This window comes from Podarcis cretensis (assembly GCF_951804945.1).
Source record: "Podarcis cretensis genome assembly, chromosome: 5".
NCBI lineage: Eukaryota > Metazoa > Chordata > Lepidosauria > Squamata > Lacertidae > Podarcis > Podarcis cretensis.
In genome coordinates this window covers 84,196,912-84,216,731 of record NC_137174.1, presented here as the reverse complement: position 1 = coordinate 84,216,731, position 19,820 = coordinate 84,196,912, and positions in this window count along the sequence as shown.

The following is a 19,820-nucleotide window of genomic DNA, read 5'->3' as shown; positions in this document are numbered from 1 at the left end:
GAAAACTCTCTTTATCTTCCTCTGATCTTATCTTAATTTTCTTTCCTTTAAATGTAAACGAGAGGCCTTGTGGGAATTCCCACCTGTACAAAATTCCGTTTCTTTTTAGCAGGTCCACCAAATTTCCGTAATTGGTTCTAAGATCAAGCAGGTATTTCGGGATATCTTTAAAAATCTCAATTCTCACCCCTTGGATATCGAGTGCTTTCTGGTAGTGTAGACTCAGTATTTTATCTCTTTCCTCTTTTGTCCTTAGAGCAATCAAGCAGTCTCTCGGCCTATTTTTCCTCTTAACCCTTCCCAATCGAAAAGCACTCACTATCTTAAATTCTTCTTTCTCTGGATCCAGGTCCCAGCACTCCTCAAATTCCGATGTCAACAGTTCTATCAAGTCTCCTTCTTCTATTTCTGGGACCGATCTAATTCTCAAGTTGGTCTGTTTCTCTTTAAGTTCAATCAAAGAGAATTGTACCTTGTATTCATCCAATTTTTTATTTATTGGTGGTATCTTTTGTTCTACTGCCAATACCCTCTCTTTGGCTTCCTCCGCAGTCTTCTTTGTCTCCTTAGACTCCTGCACCAGTCTGTCAATCGCCTGGGTGTTAGAATTCACATTCGTCCCCAAATCGTTTACTTTTTGCCCCAGGTCCTTAATAGTTGAAGTATTTTGATCAATCTTAGCTGTCAAATTTTGCAGAGCCGATAAAATCTTGTCTAATGTTGCAGAATCCGATCCTGTTCCTTTTGATTCTTCCCTTTCTGTAGCTTGTGGGACAGAGAGTCCTGCTGATGATGTTCTTCTATGCTGGAGTTGCTGCTGTGCCTGCAGCTGCTGCTGTTGTTTAATTTTTGCTCTTGTTGATACTTTATCTGGAGGCTGTAACTTGTCTGGTTGTTTCTCTTCCATTGCTTGCCTCTGGAAATCAAGGTCACTCACACAATTCCCAAGCTTCCTTCTTAGCTATAAACAATAGCAGCTGCAGTGGAAAATCCCCAGCTATAACACAAAGTTCCTCTAGGGGAGCAGAATACCAGGTTGTTTCTTCAATGATTGTTAAACAGTAACTTCATCAGCTCCCCAGTTATCTTTCCAATTTGTTGCAAGAGTAAAAGAGTAAAAAAGTTATAAATTTGGAGGCTCCCTTGATTGTTACCAGTCCTTCTAAACATTCAGTAGCAAAAGTTACAATGTCCATAAACAGTACTTTCACAGTAGCCTTGCATTTATTTAAGACAGACCGGCAGATCAGTGTTAAAAGTAAAGTGGTGGATTTTCTGTCCCCCCTTCCCTACTTGGGGGGGGGGGTTCTTTTGCTCTGACAGTGAAATTTAGCTCTTTATATAAAACAAGTCAGTGGTTCAAAGTTCCCTTGTCCCTTGCTTTTATTCTATTTACAGGATCGGCAAAGCGGACTTCCTGTTTGCACTTTGCCGATTTCAGGTCCGAATTTTAAATTCAAGTTCAAAGTCCCGATCAAAGTTTCTAGTTTCAAGTTCAAATTTCAAGTTCAAGTTTCTAGTTTCAAGTTCAAATTCAAATTCAAAATCAAAGTCCAATACTTGGTCTTAACTTTCATCTTTCCAAGTTCCCAATTCTTACTCACGGATAGCTGTTTTAATCCGATGTTTCACAGGAAAAAGGCCAGCGCTCTCCGGTAACTGCTATGCAGCTTCACTCCGCAGAAGTAGCGATCGGCTCCAGCACAGCGCTACACCCCCGCTCCGCTCCGGAGCTCTTTTCAGGGCTCCTTTGACAGTTCGGGGGGGCGCAAAGCGTGCCCGCTGAGCCCCACGGCCCCAGGCTTCACCCGCCTGTGGGTTTTTTGAGGGTCCTCCGCTTCGCTGTAGCGGTGGACCCGATTTCTGCGGAGCTTCCCCCTCCGTTTCAGAGGGTATCCGCCATTACCGATGGCGCCGCCTCCGGAAGTCCTTCCCTAGGACTCTTTGGCCACACCCCTCATAGGCTCTGCTCCCAACCCTCCACAAGTGTTTTTGCCTGGTTGGAATGTGTCCTTGAGCTCACACACCACCTCTTGTTGCCTGAATGAAGGATAGAGAGATATGTGCCTAAGTGGGTGTGTCCATTGCTCTGCCCACTCTTGCTTCTGGCCCCATCCATCACTAGAATGTGCCCACCAGCTGGGGATGCAGTGTTTGGGCTGAAAAAGACCCCTCACCTCTGGACTAGATGGAGCTGTGGTCTGATCAATTGAGATGTTTCTTACGTTCGATATCTTCTAACTGAATACATGAACTGTGTCTCATTCCAGGGCTACAACAGTAGACAGTGTGTTGGGAAACTCTGTAGGGATTTTGACGAGAAGAAAGAGGGAACAACCGAGAGTGAAAGGTATGAAGTAAGACATTTCTAATGAAAAATATATCAAAGTAATACATGGAAGTTATGCTTGAGAGAGATAAAATATTAAAACTTAATAGTGGGTGTCAACTGTAATATTTTAATTGTTATAAGGTAAATGGCTGACATATGTGGTGGTGATGAATAATAATAATGTTCAGAAGATAAATGAATGGCCAGGGTGATCAGGTAAGAAGAATACTAAAGAGTTCTCGTAGCTTACAGTATTTGGAGAATGATGAAACTTCTTGATTCAGGTGCAATGCAAAATGCACCTCAGCTTTTTTGCGGGGGGGGGGGTATTAAAAACTGGAAAGCAAAATGCAAAAGCTCAGGGTTTCCTGACATTATGCTCTGTATCCCCCTTTACCAGTGTGGTGTAGTGGTTAAGAGCGGTGGACTTGTAATCTGACGAACCCGGTTCGCCTCCCCGCTCCTCCACATGCAGCTGCTGGGTGATCTTGGGCTAGTCACACTTCTCTGAAGTCTCTCAGCCCCACTCACCTCACAGAGTGTTTGTTGTGGGGGAGGAAGGGAAAGGAGAATGTTAGCCGCTTTGAGACTCTTTCGGGTAGTGATAAAGCGGGATATCAAATCCAAACTCTTCTACTTCTTCTTCTTCTTTACAGAAGAAGAGCTGGGACACAACAACGGGAGCTCACCCCGTCGTGGGGATTTTTAAAGGGGTCTGCTGTTTTTCTGCTTCTCTCAGTCCTGACTCTTAGTAAATAGAACTAGAGCAGTTAAAATTGCCCAGTGCATTGTAACACAGATTCTCTTCCACCCACTCCTATTCAACCACCACAATGGGTCAGCATATACTTTGCCGCTCTCAGCTGAGCAACACTTTGTATGCTAGCAATGTACTCAGGCCCTGTTTTGGCGCTTCCCACGGGCATCTAGTTGGCCACTGTAAGAACAGGATGCTGAACTAGATGGGCCATTGGCCTGATCCAGCAGACGCTTGTTATATTATTAAGAGCAACTCTGTTGTAAAACCCAGCTCGCTTCAGTATACCAAAACCCACTGTATTTCTTAATCAGTTTTTAACTTTTTTTCCATTTAGCATGCCATTCACATCTGCCATGTGTCCCCCTGGCTGTTAGCAATACAAAGCAGCAACCTACAGGGAACTTAGATGACATTTCAAACACAGAATATATTCAATTTAAGAAACGTTTTAGTGATTGCTTTGATTGCTGTGAGCCCTTTCAATGAGATCACAGCTGGATTTACAGTAGTGACAACAGGAAAGCTGGCTTTCAATATCAGTATCAACAGTATATCCTGTTTCCCATGAATCAAAAGCTCACCTCCTGGCAGTAGGCTCATGTCTTGAGAATTCTTGGGTAAATAAATTGAATTTCTTACACTGGCTCTTAATACTACTTAGTGGAAATCAGTAGAGCTCCACCAAAGACAACAATGGAATGCTGGTAATATAAATTCCTGGCCATGAACCAGGATGTGTGTATGTTGCAAATGCACAGGAACACAGAAAGACTGCAGAATACGAGATTAGGCTGCAGAATTCAGTTTAAGGATTTCAGAAAAGTGACTTTTCAGACCTTAGGTTTTCAAAGATATGCTTGGAAAATGTATGGCAATCATATGCTTGAAAATTGTCTGCTGTCATTCCAGAAGGGAATTTCTGAACAAGAATCCTAGTGTTCCAAGGCATGATTATACCCAACTCAACATTTGAAATGACAAGTTCACAAATTAAATAACCCAAATGGTAACTAAATTATTCCAAAGTCCAGGTCCAGTTCAAAAGGGGCTCTGTACCACCAGCACTCCCTAAAATCCCAGTTGTCAAATAGGCCATGGCTCAAATGAGACCTGGGATTAAAGGGGCTGGAGGAAAGTTGCCCCCCACAACAATCAGAATATGCAGTTTTAGTGGCTTGCATGGCCCCTGCTTTTCCCTATGATTTACAGAAGCAGAATAACTTAAGCAAAATAAGAGATGCTTTGAAATTTGACCTTGGATGGATGGATAGATGATAAATTGACAGACAGATAGATAGATGATAGACAGACAGACAGACACAACTGATGGGATGGATCAGACAAGAAGAGATTACGTAACTACACACAATTATTTTAAATTGCAAGTGCAGAAGACAAGCATCCGTTGCTTTGAATAGGGGCAAAAACATGAAAGAGTGTCAATTGTGTTGTAATATTCTATGCTACATAGACTGCCAGTTGTGCTATTCTTATTCCAAATACATCTACTTCCTATTTAATAAGTGCAAAGAAGTGACTGTGAATGATTGTCACCATGCTGCCTGCTCAGGAACCCCAATGGGGAAGAGGAAGTTACAGATGGAAGCCACTCATTTTGATATCTTCCCCAAAGACAACACTGGCAGGTTGGAAGAAGCTGTGCGGTGGGAGTGGTCCAGGAGGACACAAAAAGAAGTACTGAACTTGCATAGAGAGGAGACGCTGGGAGTCTGGGCAGCATTCAACTTGGAATGCAGCAATATGTATGGGGACTGGAGGAGACTAGCAAAGAGGGAAAGCTTGATTGGTGAATTGGGAAAGATTGAACGTAGCAAAGGTCAGAGTGGGAATGACTTTCTGGTAGGCAGGAAAGACCAAAGCATGAAACAGAGACAAACTAGAGATCATCCCTGAAGGAGGACATGAGTATAAAGCTCATGTAAAGCTCAGTGGCAATCCAGTACCAGCAGCCTTTAAATGAAGAAAGAAGTCAGCTGGGAAAAGACCTGCATTGGGAATAGGGAATACTATGGGGCTAGGAGGTCCTCCTTAAGTAAACTCAAGACAAAAGGGTTCCTAAACAACACTCTAGCCTCCCTCAACTTTATGTCCTCCAGATGTTCCAACTCTTCCCCAGCTAGCATGGCCAGTCATCCCAGGGGATGGGATGGCACAGCTGGAGGCCATGATGTTGGCTACCCTGCCTATAATATTGCAGAAATTCTACCAATTCCCGCCCCCGCCCCCTTTTCCTTGGGGAACATGTTCACTTTAAAAGCAGGGAAAATCCTTCACTACAAAAGTCTGGAGGGGCGTCAGCTCTTGCATTCAAATATGAAATTGCATCTATCTATTCATGGCAAGGTCTTTTTTTGTACAGTTAATACTTCATCATGTAATTTTCTTATTCAGTCTCTCCTCTCTCTCTCTCTTTACTTTAAGGCTATTTAATGGGTTTTGATAATAATTAACCTTTTAAAACCTTTTTATTCTTTCTTCTGAATTCTGACTAATGAAAATCCCCAAGTTGCAACTTGTAATCTGGAATTATCCTTCTCTTTCTAAATTGTTGGTTTTCTCCTTTTTTCATGTCTCAATCCAATTATTCAAATGACAGTCAAATGTCCTTTATCTTCAGCTATCACTCAGGAATCAGCCTTGTTGTCAGCATCTTCAATGCTGGTAATAATTACATTGCTTCTTCAAATAACTACCCTTGAACTCCTGCAGTCTGGTGTACATTGTCAACTGCTTGGATGGGTTATTTATCTTTCTATGTAAATTTAAATTGACTGGCTCCCCTATTTTAAAGGTACAGGGTGAATAACATTGCAAGATTGGGACCATTTAATAAAGTCTGAAATATTTTTTTAAAAAAAACATGTTTATTCGTCTGTTGTTTTGGATAATTGTGTTCCCAGTATTTTCAGTTTGTTACTGAGACATGAATTGGGGGTGATATAATAGTATTAGTATTTATTTGTATTACCCACCCTTTACCAGCAGGTCTCAGGGTGGGTTACATGCACTAGGGTCCCCAAAACGCATGTTGCTTCAGCACTGGAAGAAGTCCACAAAAGCTGATTCTATAATAATATTTGTTAGTTTTTAAGGTGCTACATGACACTTACTTTTGCTGCAGTAGACTAATGTGCCTAGTACAGTGGTACTTCGGGTTACAAACACTTTGGGTTACAGACTCCATTAACCTGGAAGTAGTACCTCAGGTTAAGAACTTTGCCCCGGGATGAGAACAGAAATCAGGCAGCGGCAGCGGCGGCGGAAGGCCCCATTAGCTAAAGTGGGACCTCAGGTTAAGAATGGTTTCAGGTTAAGAACGGACCTCTGGAACAAATTAAGTTCGTAACCAGAGGTACCACTGTAATTTGTGGAATTCACTGTCAGAAGATGTGATTATGGCCACTAGCTTAAATTGCTTTAAAACTAATTCATAGAGGTCCACAGTAGCCATTATACATGATGGTTGTATGGAACCTCCATGTTGATGGGATCCAGTATTGAGAAAGGCCTTCTTTCTGCAAGCCCACCTTCTTTGAAAAGCATAATAGGACATCTTATATTGCTATGTTACGGATGCCTCTGAAAGCAGTCACATGGAAGATGTCAGCTATGCTGCACTGTCAGGTGAATGGCTCAAGGTAGTTGTCAAAAGTATCTGACTGAAGAATGCTAGGATTTGACATCAGAGCCTTAAAATAAAGTGGCTGAATTAGCTATTTCTGAATTCTGTTTCTAAAGCAAATCCTAACTGGTAGCTCATATATGCGTATGACATCACTTTAGAGAGTATATTGGGGTGGTGAATGCTTCCCTCCGTGAGGGAGCCTTCCCAGACCCGCTGAAAGAGGCAGTTATTAAACCGCTTCTTAAAAAACCATCTTTAGATGCGGCCACAATGGCCAACTATCGCCCAGTCTCAAATCTTCCATTCTTGGGCAAGGTGATAGAGCGAGCGGTTGCCGAACAACTCCAGGCACGCCTGGAAGAAGCGGACCATTTGGATCCCTTCCAGTCGGGATTCAGGCCTCATCATGGGACTGAAACTGCCTTGGTCGCACTGGTTGATGATCTCCGGCGGGCTAGGGACAAAGGTGAGAGCTGTTTCCTAGTTCTGCTGGATCTCTCAGCGGCGTTTGATACCATCGACCATAACATCCTTCTGGACCGTCTTGAGGGGCTGGGAGCTGGGGGCACTGTCCTACAGTGGTTCCACTCCCTCCTGGGCCGTGTTCAGAAAGTGGTGGTGGGGGATGAGTGTTCAGACCCCTGGGCTCTCATTTGTGGGGTGCCTCAGGGTTCTGTCCTCTCCCCCATGCTTTTCAACATCTACATGCAGCCGCTGGGAGAGATCATCGGAGGTTTGGGCTGGGTGTTCATCAGTATGCAGATGATACCCAGCTCTACCTCTCTTTTAAATCAGAACCAGTGAGGGCAGTGAAGGTCCTGTGTGAGTGTCTGGAGGTGGTTGGAGGATGGATGGCGGCTAACAGATTGAGGTTGAATCCTGACAAGACAGAAGTACTGTTTCTGGGGGACAGGAGGCGGGCAGGTGTGGAGGATTCCCTGGTCCTGAATGGGGTAACTGTGCCCCTGAAGGACCAGGTGCGCAGCCTGGGAGTCATTTTGGACTCACAGCTGTCCATGGAGGCACAGGTCAAATCTGTGTCCAGGGCAGCTGTTTACCAGCTCCATCTGGTACGTAGGCTGAGACCGTATCTGCCTGCGGACTGTCTCGCCAGAGTGGTGCATGCTCTGGTTATCTCCCGCTTGGACTACTGCAATGCACTCTACGTGGGGCTACCTTTGAAGGTGACTCGGAAACTACAACTAATCCAGAATGCGGCAGCTAGACTGGTGACTAGGAGCGGCCGCCGAGACCATATAACACCGGTCTTGAAAGACCTACATTGGCTCCCAGTATGTTTCCGAGCACAATTCAAAGTGTTGGTGCTGACCTTTAAAGCCCTAAACGGCCTCGGTCCAGTATACCTGAAGGAGCGTCTCCACCCCCATCATTCTGCCCGGACGCTGAGGTCCAGGGCCGAGGGCCTTCTGGCGGTTCCCTCATTGCGAGAAGCAAAGCTACAGGGAACCAGGCAGAGGGCCTTCTTGGTAGTGGCGCCCACCCTGTGGAACGCCCTTCCAGCAGATGTCAAAGCGATAAACAACTACCTGACATTCAGAAGACATCTTAAGGCAGCCCTGTTCAGGGAAGTTTTTAACGTGTGATTTTACTGTATTTTTGGTTTTTATGGAAGCCGCCCAGAGTGGCTGGGAAGGCCCAGCCAGATGGGCGGGATATAAATAATAAATTATTATTATTATTATTATTATTATTATTATTATTATTATTATATTCTTGAGTACAGATAACTGTTTATAGTGTAATTAATGTTCCTTTATCATTTTTTAAAGTATATAATAAACAAACATGCTTTGCTTTTGAGTTTTCTGTATACACTTCTCCAAACTGCTCCAAACTGAAGGCATTTATATCTGTCATGATTAAGTAGGATTCTTGCTATGCTTTGACAGCATTCAATTACCACCTAATTTTTTTGAGCATAATGGTTGCTGTCAAATTTAAATGATTTACCCTTTGGTATTTTAGGGACCAATCTTCCTCAAGGAAAAGTACTGCAGCCCACAGTTTTGCAGAGGCTTACTTACACCAAGCAAGCAGTCTGGTCCATATATATACGTGTGTATATATATGTGTACACCACCTTAGATTTCAAAATTCCATCCATCCTTCCATCCACCACTTGTCAAACATTTTCACTGTTTATTCTACAGTGTAGCCTATTATTTTTATTTTTGGAGCTAAATCACCAGAATTTTTTTTTGTTGGATCCTTCAGCAGCTCCCTGTTGTCATGGGAATTGATGCTGTTTTGAGTGTTTGCTGGACTGCATTGTTAATAGAAAAGAAATCCCTCATTTCCATTCCTTTATCATTCCTCCAGCTCACTCTTTTGTTCCATTCCTTGTTCATTCTGGTTCAAATACTGCACCTAATTCACACCCTGATTAGTTACCTATGCCTTATTTTGAATCAAGATTTAGGACCAAACCTTTCAAAACTGTACTGATTTTAACCACCAGTTTCAGAATAGCCCCGATCTTTGGGTTTCTTACATTTCCTGAGCAAGGCTGCTAGTAACGTAAACATTCCCAAATAGTTGGAGGCCAGGTTATCTGAAGGACCTTCCCTTCCCACATGAACCAGCCCATCTGTGGCCGTCATGAGCAGAAACCCTGTTCTGTGTCCCAGCACCAACTCAAAACAGTGACTTCTCAGTGACAGTTCCCCAGTTGTGCAACAGTCTCCTGAGGTAACTTCACCTGGCTGGACCTTTGATAGTTCTGTGGAGAAAGCCAATATATATTTGTTCCAGAAAGCTTTCAGTAGTTTTTCAGATTCAGGTAGGTAGCCATGTTGGTCTGACGCAGTCAAAATAAATAAATAAATTGTCCAGTAGCACCTTAGAGACCAACTATGTTTGTTCTGGGTATGAGCTTTTGTGTGCATGCACACTTCTTCAGATACACTGAAACAGAAGTCACCAGACCCTTATATATAGTGGGAGGGTGGGGTGGGCGTTTTCTCAGGAGGGTAGTAGGAGATGGGTGATTAGCCATACCCATTGAGTCTATCACCCATCTCCTACTACCCTTCTGAGAAATGCCCCCCCCCTATATATAAGGGTCTGGTGACTTCTGTTTCAGTGTATCTGAAGAGGTGTGTGTGCCCATGAAAATGTTAAGTTGTGGATGAACATATCAGATGACACAGCGATTCTTCAAACAGCTCTTGTTTATTCAAAGGCCAGAACAGAACTGAACTGCAGAGCTCAGTCAGCCAGCATATATAGAGCTCCAGAACAATGTAACTGTTGCAACTTTCTAAAACTATCCAATCACTGAACGTCACTTTCGATCCTTCATTTGCATACAAACTATCCAATCACTGAACGTCACTTTCGATCCTTCATTTGCATAACTATATACAGTATCCCCCTGCTGGCCCAGGATGAGAACTTCAGTACATAACAGAAAGCTTATACCCAGAACAAACTTAGTTGGTCTCTAAGGTGCTACTGGACAATTTTTTATTTTTTAAAGTTATTTTGAGTAGTTTTTCAGTAGTTATTAATCCTTTGAATTTAATGCTTTTTTTTTTTACAGATACACTTTTAAGATTGTTCCTAATTTGCTGTAACAAAGAGACAGAGGTGTTCTCAGGCTTCTGGTAAGACTTCCATATTAATAGAAGTTCACTGTTTATTTCAATATAAAACATAATTGAGGCCTAGTGCCTTACACTGAAGTCAGCCATCTTGGCAATGACAACCATATAACAAAGAGTGCTAAGGCACCCTGCCTCTTGAAGGCAAATAACCCCACCTACATTTATTAGCTTGTCAGTAGTGTTTCATGCACTTTACCACAGAATTTTTAATTGTATTAAAAATGCATGGTTTGTGGTTGTAAATTGCCATGGGGAGGAGCTTTTTAGGACCTAAAGAGGGGATTATATTCTAAAATGAAATTCAGAATTGAACCGTAGGCAGTTTGCTACTGTTTTCAGTTCCTTCAGTTCTTATTTTCCTCTATCTACGTTACTGATGTACACATCTGCATTGATACCCCTCCGTCTCCCTGCAAAATGATGGTTTTGGCATCATTAAATGCACATCCACCTGGACTAGCTGACTTGCTCTGTGCATTACCTCACTACCTTCAACTTTCACACATTAGCAGCGAGACTGGAAAACATTCCTGGTTTTTATTTCCCCTTTCTCAACAGATAAACAAACATTCAGGGCTTATTAATTTTAATGAGCTTTTCCATGTCTTAAAAACAAAAATCTTCAGAACTGTCCAAAATGTTTAATAGCTGAGACTAGCACTCTGTTAAGCTCCAAAAGCTTGAAGATATCTAGATCTCTGCATGCTGTCCCTCAGGATCCTGTATTGATTTTCTTAAAAGCTTCCCCCTCCCTTCAGTTAACAATGCAGGAATCAAATATAGTCACAAGTCAAGCAAAACCTGCAAGATAAAGGGCTGGAAGAGATGTTCCAGAGGATCTTTCAATATATCAGAGGGATGCTAGGGGAAAGCAAAAATGGGACTCTTAATGCAAAAATATTGCATAAAGCAGACCTATGTATAAACTATACCAGGGGCTAGGCTAGGCTAGGCTATACTATACTATACTATACTATACTATACTATACTATACTATACTATACTATACTATACTATACTATACTATGAAAGTACTTGAGCTAGTAAAGTGCTTAAGTGTGATACTAAATTTTAAGCACATAAACCTTACACTGCACACAAACATTAAACACTGTAATATTCATGAGTGTGTTAGTGAAATGTTTGTCATAATGATGTGTTGGGTGCTGAGAGGATCGGCTTCTATTGCAGGGACCCCTTGAGGGTTGCAAATAATTACCATTGTGTCCTATGCAGCATAGAGCTAATCACACACTGTCAGGGATATTACCAAAAGAATTTTGTTGCCGGAAGCAGCAGCTTATCCCTGTTAGCAGTGCAACAGCAGGGATTGTTCAGTTTATATCTTAAGGGGTTGTTTATGTTCACAGTCTTAGTCAACTTTCCAAGGGGTGGTGGTGGAGGTGTTGCTCAGAAACCAGTTAGAATGGCATGATCTTTACTGAGGTGGAGCATACTGTGGTTGGCTGTAATGTTCTGAAGGTTTCCCCCCCTCTATGTTTGGTTGTATGTGTTTAAGTGATAGACAATCCACAACTATTAATATAAAACCTCTGTTTACTTCTTCTCAAGATATACACATTGCTGTTATTGAGTTTACTCAGTAAAATTTTATCAAGTTTTCTTTTCACTCTGGATTCCATCTACATTATTTACGTGAGTTTAACAATCCACTTTCCCATAGCACCACACATAGTGAAAGAATGCTGTTCATTTATAGGAAAGAAAGTAAAATACATGCAGTCAAGAAAACATTGGGGTGGAGTTTGTTTCTTGTTGTTTAGTCGTTTAGTCGTGTCCGACTCTTCGTGATCCCATGGACCAGAGCACGCCAGGCACTCCTGTCTTCCATTGCCTCCCACAGTTTGGTCAAACTCATGTTAGTAGCTTCGAGAACACTGTCCAACCATGTCGTCCTCTGTCATCCCCTTCTCCTTGTGCCCTCCATCTTTCCCAACATCAGGGTCTTCTCCAAGGAGTCTTCTCTTCTCATGAGGTGGCCAAAGTATTGGAGCCTCAGCTGCAGGATCTGTCCTTCCAGTGAGCACTCAAGGCTGATTTCCTTCAGAATGGATAGGTTTGATCTTCTTGCAGTCCATGGGACTCTCAAGAGTCTCCTCCAGCACCATAATTCAAAAGCATCAATTCTTCGGCGATCAACCTTCTTTATGGGGTGGAGTTTAGGGATGGACAAAATGATTAGTGTTGGTTTCTCTTTTCTGGTTTCATTTATTTACAATCTTGCGTACACACCTGTGGCGATCACACAGGGTCCCCGGATGTTTGATGGTCTATTGATCCCTGTGCCACCACTGTGCTTGCTTCCCCGCTGCCACCAACCCGTTACTCTCGGGTACAAACTGAGTCCAGACAGTTTTTAAAATTAAATCAAATAAACAAGTTTATTTTATAAGCGTTAGCAAGTTTATGGTTTCTCAGATAATAGTCTTGTCAGTTTCTTATCTTTAGTTTCTTTACCGACCTATACCTTCCTAATACCTTCTGACTGATTATCTCAACTGTTTGACTGACTCCTCTTAACATATTCTCTCACTCTCTCACATCAGACCAGCCCAACCCACAGACTTATCCTCCCTCTCCCTTCTCTAACTCCAGACTGACTTCTTAACAACTCTAACTCTAACTTCTCCCCTTGGGTTCCTATAGGTTAGTCATTTTACAATTAGTTAACCCTTTCCTTATGAACCCAGTATGATGTCACACACCTAGGAGGGCAAATGCCACAACATCTTCATGTTCTCATATCTGTTTGTGATTATTATTTTTTAAGTTCTCATGGAAATCGATCAGCAATTTAGTGCAAATTTCACTTAATACTGTGTGTATGTGTATGTAATCATTTGGTATATATCTTGCCTTGAGAAAGTCCTTGAGCCAGCAAAGTGTCCCTGTGGATCTAATTCTGAACTCCACTATTCCACTGGAGTTTTCTGTGTGTGACTGGATTTTGTGCAGTGCAATCCTTTGCTGCTTATTATTATTATTATTGCCCTGCTCCCCCCCCCCGACAGGGATTCAAAAACCTCGGGGGGGGGGGTACACATGAAAAAGCAATTAAACTTTCTATTGCATCTACTACTCATAAATAAGCTCCACTGAGTTCAATGCAATTACTTCTAGGTAAGGGTGTATAGAATGATAACACTGTTTTATTATTTTATTGCTTAAGGTGTGCAGCAATGCAAGAAAGTCATGTATTGCAATTAAAGAGTAAGAGAGCACAATTCATTTGGTCACTTTTACAACTCCTGACACATTTCCGGTAAATGGTATCACATTATTAAGAGAGTCAAGAATTGCATTTCACACATGGTGACAGAAGAGGCATTTAAGCAAGTGCTGTCCTATCCCCACAAAAGCAGAAGCCTCAGTCTCATTGGTGAACATTCAAGGTAATCCCATGATATGGTTTGCCCTTGAATTAGTGTTTCAGCTTCTAGTTAATTAATTAACTGATCATTCATTTTTTTAAAAAAAATTGTCTGCTTTTCTGTCCATTAAACTTTTAAGCTGGGCATATTAAACTATTTTTTTTTAAAGGAAATGTCTATAACTTTCAATTTCATTTGCTGGTTTGCCACATTTCTTATAGTCTGATGGCTGAGATGCCACCACAGAGTCCCTGCTTCAACTTGTGTTGCTTAATATAGATCCTGCTTCACCTCTGACAAGCCAAAAAAATCCCTTCAAAGCGTTGTGGTTTAACTTTGGATTTAGGAGCTGTCCAAATTCCCATGGGTACCATAGTTCACATAGTTCTTCATATGAACTGTGCATCCGATTCCTGTATCATTTGAGCACCATAGCAGCATATTAAATGGTGTGGCACAATTCCACAGAAGCACACCTTGATGTGTTAGTAGTGTGGCTACTACTGATTTTAACCAGGCTAGTAATTTCCTCTACAGGGGACGGAATTGACTGGGATGAGTAGAACCGGTGTACCTTTACAACAAACCATGCAAGCAACTTACTGTGTAGAAGCATCTTCACAGTTGGAGGTGGTAAGGCTTCTGAAGAACAGTTCCTGGAAACTGCAGGAAGGGAGGTTGCTGCCTCCACTTTGAAGCTGCCTCCACTTTACTTTTGAACTACTTTTGAGAGCCATTAAGCTTTCACATAATGCCCCATTCTAAAAAATTACCATATAACTCATCAGAGTACAGTGGTACCTTGGTTCTCAAACTTAATCAGTTCTGGAAGTCTGTTCCAAAACCAAAGCATTCCAAGACCAAGGCGTGCTTTCCCATAGAAAGTAAAGCAAAACAAATTAATCCATTCCAGACTTTTAAAAACAACCCCTAAAGCAGCACTTTAACATGAATTTTACTATCTAACGAGACCACTGATCCATAAAATGAAAGCAATAATCAATATACTGTATTATAAAATAAATAAAACAGTATTATAGATGCTAAAAAAAATTTTTTTCCTTACTTGGACTGATGATAGTCATTGTTTGGATGGGGGGCTTTTATTCATTTCCGCAGTCACACAATCAATCAATCAATCAATCAGTAGCTGAACTGGGATCCACACAGTCACAAAAAGAAAATTAACCAAAAAAGCCTCAAAAAAATTGCAAAATAAATAGCAAAAACAAAAGTACCAAATATAAGCTCCAAATATCACCTCAGAATACTGCAATCGGAAACGGAAGGCTTGAATTACAATGGGTGGGTGTGTGCAAATTAGCAGCGCAACAGGAAACACAGGGGGGCTCAAAACGGAGCACATTTGGCTTCCAAAAAAAAGGTTTGAAAACCGGAACACCTGCTTCCAGTTTTGTAGCACTTGGGTTCCAAGTTGTTCGTGAACTAAGCTGTTCGAAAACCGAGGTACCACTGCATTGTGTGCTCTGATTGACAGCACCCCTTCAGGGGCTCAGACAGACATTTTCCATATCACCTACCTGCTGATATCAGGGGTTGAATCTGGGATTCACTGCATACAAATAATATATTCTACCAGTAAGCTATGTCCCTTACATTAGAATCATAGAGAGCAACTCTAGACTTCCACTAGCAGGTTTTAGTTTTTATTATTGCTTCTGGTTGTTCGCTCTTCCTCTTTCTTCCACTCTTTTCCTCCTCCAAGCACTTTGCCCTGGTGACCCTCTCTCCAAAGTCTATGAGTGAGTCCAGCTGAGAAGGCAAGGTGGTAGATCCTAATGTTTAGTAGTGACATGACAGCCCACCATTTGCTCCACAGTGTATTCTCTCCTAGCACACTTGATTATTTGGATATTCATCATCGCTTCTTTGCAGTTCTTTGAACTGAAACCGTTTCTTTCCCTTTAAGGGTTTTTTTGGGGGTAAGAATTAATAATACACATTAATAATTCAAGTTCTATTTTGTGAATGTTGGTGGAAGTGAAGGTTTCTTTTGTAGTTTTAACACGGTTTTATTTATTCATATTTTTTGTCATACTAGTTGGCTGATGGGCAGTTCGGATGTCAAAATAATGCTCTTTAATAACAGGTGGCTGTTGTATCGCCTGTGGGTGGAGATGCAATAGTAGAAGGTTTCATGAGCTGTATTTCTGCACTTGGGATGATAAACACCAGGCTTGATGAGACTCAACCGGATATTTCATTCAGATGCATTCTATCGTATAACTTTTTTTCCATGAAGAGAAAGGAAAGAGAAGTAACAGGTGGGACCTGCAACAGAAAGTTGCAGTATGGAGAGCTGCTATTCAGGGTTCAAGTCATCCAGCCATGCATTTATCCAAAACACTCCTTTCTATTGCCTGTTTTCCATTATGCTCCCTAATAACTAGCATTCCCTGGCCTTTGAACGTTCTGATTGGGCTGTTTTGGGTCTTTATCTGTGGATAATGACCGCTCCCCACATTAAATGGGGGCACCCTTTGCATGGTTGTGTGCAGCCCCCTGGACCCTATGTGGCACCATTAGCACAGGCTTGGCTTTGCCTTCCCCAGGTGGGATACCTGGAGGTCTCCGCCTACCTCAGCCATTTGCCCAATCCCTCCTGGGGAGGCGTTGCCAAGGTGATCAGGCCACCCTGCCCACACAATAGGGGGAGGATTTTACCTGGGATCGTCAGTTGGCTCCAGAGCTTCTCCCACCCTACCCACCCTCAGTTAAGACTTCTTTTGCAGGTTAACCTTTTCTCCACAGGTACGCGGGCACGGCTACGTCAAGGTCGTTGTTGAAGGGCCGGAAAGGAATTTTCCTGCATTGGCAGGTTTTGCCTTTCCCGTAGCAAAACGTCACAACTTTGGCGGCTTCAGGCCTTGGGCGGAATCCTTTAGTCTATCTTCCCTAATTAGGGGTGGGCATGTAGCGGTGACCCACACCCCCTTCTCTTTGTGGTGGCGATCCCAGGGTTCCCCGTTAAAGGGGGTGTTTTGAGGGGAGGCTTTGGCCGTACGCCTAGAGGTTGTCATTGCTCTCCCCTTCAATGATGGCGTAACGGGGGGCAGGCTCTCTGCTTGAACATATGTTCTCCAGAGCCAGCCTATCCCCCACACACTCCGGAAAACCCTGATGTTCCTCAGATCCCCAGCGGAGGACTGGGAGGGATAAACGCCCAATGCCTGAGCCAAGGTCTACCCACATCTGAAACATAATAAAATTGTGGCCAATTTTAATCCCATAGCATGTTGTCTTGAGTCCTTATTCCATTCGGGGGCTGCCCAGGGTTTGGGGGACTTCACCTGTCCATGCAATGAGTCCTTTCTGCAATTGTTTTCCATTGTGGAATGCCCTCTCCAGCGAGGTTCACCTGACACCTTCATTACATATTTTTAGGCACCAGGTAAAAACGCTTCTCTATAACCAGGCCTTTGGCTGGTTATGTGGCGCAGCGAAGACATAACACAGAGTCTTCACAGTAAATGAACAAAACTTTTACTGATGGCAAACATACTTCTTTACAAACACATAATAGCATAATAGGAAGTGGAATACAGAGCGAAACATACACAGAGACTTAGCAGACTTTATCACTAACTAACATCCTCACTAATTAGAGAGCACCGATTATGCTTCCTGGCTCCACTGTATCTTCCTGTAATAGATACAATACTTGCATAAAGAATGAGTCATCCACAGGATGTGTCATAGTGAGTCAGCATGCTGAATGAATCTGCACTTTTCAGCATTTTCCAACACTTTACTGCTTCTGCTCTCAAAGACCTTTGTCACATGACAGGTTAAACAACCTATGTCCTTTTAAACTGTGTGTGGGAGGGTTATTACTTTCTTTTTTATTATGCTATGCATTTTTATGTTTCCCTACTGTAAACCTTCATGTGATCCTCGGATGAAGGGCGGTATAAAAATAATAATGATAATAATAACAATGCCATTTTTGCTACATAAGTGCAGACACTTAGAGAATGAGTTCAATGAGCATTCCCAGTCGACATGAAATGCTGAAAGTTGGGTGGAAATAGAAAACAGGGGAGTAGATGGAATGGAGTATCCTTGGAAAAGGCAAGACTGGCTGGATGGAACCAGGATCTAGAACACATTTTGCTGCAGGTCCAAATGAACAAATGAGTGAAGGCGTTGCCCATCATGCCAAATTAATAGTGACAAACAAAGCTAATAAATGCAAAAGATGTCCTCAACATACTATTAATATTTCACGAACGTCACATCTAACTAATCCAATTAAATAGCAGAATGATAAAGGCAACAAACTCCAAGCAGCAGCAAGGGATGGAGAATTTTGTTTGGTGTGCATTTTTAAGCGAACTGAATTAATTTGCACCCTCCAGGACTGATACATGAATTAAAACATAACTGTCCCTTGGATTTTTCACTTTTCCAAATTTTGCAAAACAGTTCTGGCCTTTAGGAAAAATATCTGGCTATCTGTATCTTTCTCCCCCATAGGAGACAAGCAAATGTGATTGAGATTTGGGGGTGGGGATGGCCAGAGGGAAAGCGTTGAGCCACCCCTCTGTTCCTTTATTAAAATTCACATTTAAATAGTAGGAAGAAATGCATGCCACCTCACTTTTAGGATTCTCTCTACCTTTTCCTTAAAAATGTCAGCCTAATTTATAATGCATTCCCTCCCTTCGCCTGTTCCAGCTTATGGTCAATCTGGTTAGATATGCTTTTGTGTTCTTAATATTTCCCAGGTTCATGGCATTATATGAAAGCGTATCTTTTACAAAGTATATAATAGGTTTACTTATTGATTATTATTTTTTAAAGCTGGCTTATGAGATCCAAGGCATTTTCATTTTCAAGTAATCTCAGAGCCCAAGGTTCTCTCAGTGCATTAATAATTATAAAAGCCAGAGACTGTCTGCTTAAAAGGCTATCAATACGCCAGGCTGAAGCAATAAACTGCAGCAAGCTTAATTGCTGTTTAATTTCAAAATCTTTAAAGTTGTGGGCAATCTTGAAAACATTGAAAAGGCTAATGCAACCGTTCCTAAAAAACAATATAAAAATAGACATTAAGGGGAGAGGAAATGGGCATATCTGTCTCTGTGGCTTAACTTCAATTTCTTTTTTTCTTTTTTTCTAAGTTAAGGATAACAGACCCCAAAATTCCTAGCAATGAATGATACCAGAAGTGTCATTCGGAATTGAGTTAAGCAATCCTTGGCCATCATTAATCATGGGGGGAAACTGACAGGAGAAAAATGAGTCGGCTGGGTATATCTAATATTTTCTCACTGGCGATCGGTTCCAATGCACGACACAGTAGAAACTGGTATTCATTTTAAAAAATAAGAAGGGGAAAGAAGAGAGTTCAGTTTCTTGTTGCTAGGTGATACAACCCATATTTGCTACCTGTTTAAAAAGGGGAAAAAAGAAAATGCTCCCAATCTTTAGGTTGCTCTACCTGCATTTTCTCACATTCATTTATTTTATTTATAAAACTATTTCTACAACACATTTCAGTCCAGAGGGGACCAAAGTGGTTTACAACAAAAACAACACAACAACAACAACAGCAGCAACAACAATAATAATATAGCAATGATTTATTATTTATACCCCGCCCATCTGGCTGGGTTTCCCCAGCCACTCTGGGCGGCTCCCAACCGAATATTAAAAACACAATACAGTATTAAACATTAAAAACTTCCCTAAACAGATGTCTTTTAAAAGTAAAATCGTTGCTTATTGCCTTGATATCTGCTGGGAGGGCGTTCCACAGGGCAGGTGCTACTACGGAGAATGACCTCAATAAAATGTATAGAGAAAGCAGATTTGTAAAAATATATCAATAACATATGACCATTGTTCACAGTCACCAGGATGCTAAAAACTGACATTACTGTAATGCCAATTGGAAATGCCAGAGCAAATAGATTAGTTTTTAAATTAACCCAGAGGAACACAATATTTAGGGCCTGCCTAATCTCCTTCCATTGGGTGGGTGCCACCACAGAGAAGGCATGTTTTCATTCCACCGTAATGCATTTATTTATTAAATTTA